At 41.3% G+C, this 2,868-nt stretch overlaps 1 pseudogene; it reads right to left on the bottom strand.

Moving 5' to 3' along the window:
• Positions 1-1,941: 1,941 nt before the first annotated feature.
• Positions 1,942-2,415, bottom strand: LOC138818262 (small ubiquitin-related modifier 2 pseudogene; annotated as a pseudogene).
• Positions 2,416-2,868: the final 453 nt, after the last annotated feature.

Genomic DNA, 2,868 nt, shown 5'->3' with positions numbered 1-2,868 from the left:
TTCTTTAGAGAAATGTTTGTTGTGCTTTTGGTGTCATGTCTAAGAAAACATTCAATATCATGAAGCTTTCCCCATACATTTTTTTTCTAAAAGTTTTATAGTTTTGGTTCTTAGATTCTTTCTGAGGTAGTTTCCTGAGCAAAAAATCATGTGTAAGAGGTTTCATAAAATCCTCTGCTTCTAATTAAAAGTACATTTCAGAAACAAAAGGTATTGCATAGATTTGAAACCTATCTTAGACTAAGATTTAATAATCATAAGTTAATCTATATTTAAGTTTTGTCTCAGTTACATGACAGTTAATGCTTCTTAAATTCTTGAGTTTTAGTCTTTATCAGATAGAGTGTGTGTGTGTGTGTGTTTGTGTGTGTGTGTGTGTGTTTCCTGTTACAAGACTTCTCCCAGTTAACTCTTTCTGAGTGATACAGAATTTTCATCTGTTACTTTTAGTGGGTTGAGCCCACAAAATCCCTTTTGGCCCAGCAGCTAGCCAAGATCACTGGGGTAGCAGCGCTGTAGCAGGCAAGCCTACTTAGTGTTGCTGTCACGCTCAGGGCACACAATGCCTGCCAGTATTGTAGCTCTACTGCCAGCATTGATGTGGCTTCCTCTGGTTCTTAGGAGTTTGATGAATGAAGGATGAGTGGGAAGAACTGTATTCAAATCAGAAGTATCTAGCTCGAAGGTTACTTCCTCATGCTGCTCCACCAGTCATCCATCATGTGGGTGGCTGTCTCAAGGTCTCTGTTGGTGACTCTGAGACTAGGGGTTCTTATACCTTGGGCTGTGTCCTAACTGATTGAGTTTTAGAAGGTAACACTTTATTGGCTGGCTATCCCAACATTCTGATTGGTTGTTAATTCCTGATCAGGTCTCTACTGTAAACCCTGAAGAGGCTAGGGAGGTGCACAGTCAAGATGCTCTGAAGTAATGTCTCTTTTGCATCTGGTTTCTGGATCCTAATTAATTTACTCCTTCATGACCAGTGACAGATCCTCTCATGTTTTAGGGAGCATTAGTTTCTAGGCCTTAAACAGAATCAGTAGTCTGAGGATGAAGAATAGCTACTCAGGAATCTTGGAAAAAGTTGCCACCATTTTAAACCTGTGTCTATCTGTAGGTATTCTTTGGAACCCATCTTTCTGTAGACAACACGTGTATTGAGAGAATGATACTTGGATTGGCTTTGAAAAGGTCACACCCAAATATTGTACCCTGGGAAATAAAGCTACTTTGGGGGAATGACAGTGGAGTGGATAGTACAAAAGCAAATATACTGAATATATGTAACTGAGGGGAGAGACTTGGGGCATCTGAGGTGGGGGAGGAAGGGGAGTACCATGGATAATGAAACATTCCAGTGTAGCACTGTCTTAGGAGGAAATGTGTCCTGAAGGGAACACAGCAGGAACTACAAGTGGAAAATGGGGTTAGAAATAGAATCTGAAGTGGTCAGGAGAGTTATAATTCAGTAGAATGGTTATGGTAAAATCAACATTTTGTTTTTGTTTTTTTTTTCATTTTAAACAAGTTTATTTAAACAACAAGACGCTTGAGTTGAAGGGTAAACTATCTAGGATTTTTTTAAAGAGTAATTTACCCCTACTTAAAGACAGATTGCCCTACATGTAACAGCTACGTACAAAAAAGTTATAAAATTGTCCTTGGTTTTACAATGATAAATGAAACCATTAAAATTCTCCAATCAAACAAGGTATGCAAGGATTTTTGTTTTTTGTTTTTTGTTTGTTAAAACAGTGAGAGCAAAATAACTTACTGAAATATAAAGATAAAAGCTGAATGAGCATGCCACGAATGGAGAAGGGGGATATTTTCACAGGACCAGTATTTTTCCCCATCCCATCTCCATTTGATGTTAATCAAAATATACCATTGGCCATTTAGTTTAAAAGAAAAGAAAAAGAAAATAGAAAAGCAATATGCTTGTGCACATACACCAGTTACTTTATGTACAATAAAGGAATGGGGAAGGGGAAAATGAAAGAATAGAGCAAACTATACTGTAGTAGTCAGGATGTGGTGGAACCAAATTGCAGTTTTCTAATTAAGAATGTATTCTTGGTCTATAAGAACAAAGTTCTGGAGCAAAGTAGCAGGTTCCCTTTTTTAGTAGACACCTCCTGTCTGCTGCTGGAACACATCAATTGTATCTTCATCCTCCATTTCCACCTGTGCAGGTGTGTCTGTGTCATTGATTGGCTGCCCATCAAATCGGAATCTGACCTGCCTCATTGACAAACCCTGTCGTTCACAATAGGCTTTCATTAGTTTACTAAGTGGTGTATGCCTCTTCATCTTAAACGGCACCACAGAACCGTCCTGCCCCGCCACCTTCAAATTAATATGATCGTTGTTCTCAGTCTTGACTCCTTCTTTGGGCTTTTCTTCGGCCATGGCGAGCGCCAGTCTCCTCAGATGCCGCTTCACACAAGAGGTCCCCGGTCCGCACCGAATGAGCACACAGGCAGCACCACAGCGGCTGGAGGAGGTGGCAGCAATGGACGAGGCTGAGGGCGCCTGCAAGTCCTGCGCTCCCTCCCCCAACCCTGCATGCGCGAGCACGAGCCTCCTAGGCCTCCTATTGGCTCCGAGGCCTCCTATTGGCTCCCAGCTCCACGCGCAATGCTTACATAACCACCACCCCCTCCCTGCCCCCCCCCCTCCGCCACCACCTGGGCCAGGCGCCCGCTGTTTTTGTTTTCTCTCTCAATGAAAGATTTCTCATATAAGCCCATGCCTATTATTCAATATTAGGAGATACAAGATGATTCATTTCTCATGGTCAAGAGTATCAAGGTGATTCATTTATCAAATTCAAAAGTATCCAAAAGCCATATCATTGGGATA

Source organism: Dipodomys merriami, unplaced genomic scaffold (genome assembly GCF_024711535.1).
Source record: "Dipodomys merriami isolate MVZ:Mamm:240054 unplaced genomic scaffold, mDipMer1.0.p SCAF_722, whole genome shotgun sequence".
In the NCBI taxonomy this organism is placed as follows: Eukaryota; Metazoa; Chordata; class Mammalia; order Rodentia; family Heteromyidae; genus Dipodomys; species Dipodomys merriami.
Note: the sequence above shows the minus strand (reverse complement) of the source record. Positions and strands in the feature narration are given on the sequence as shown.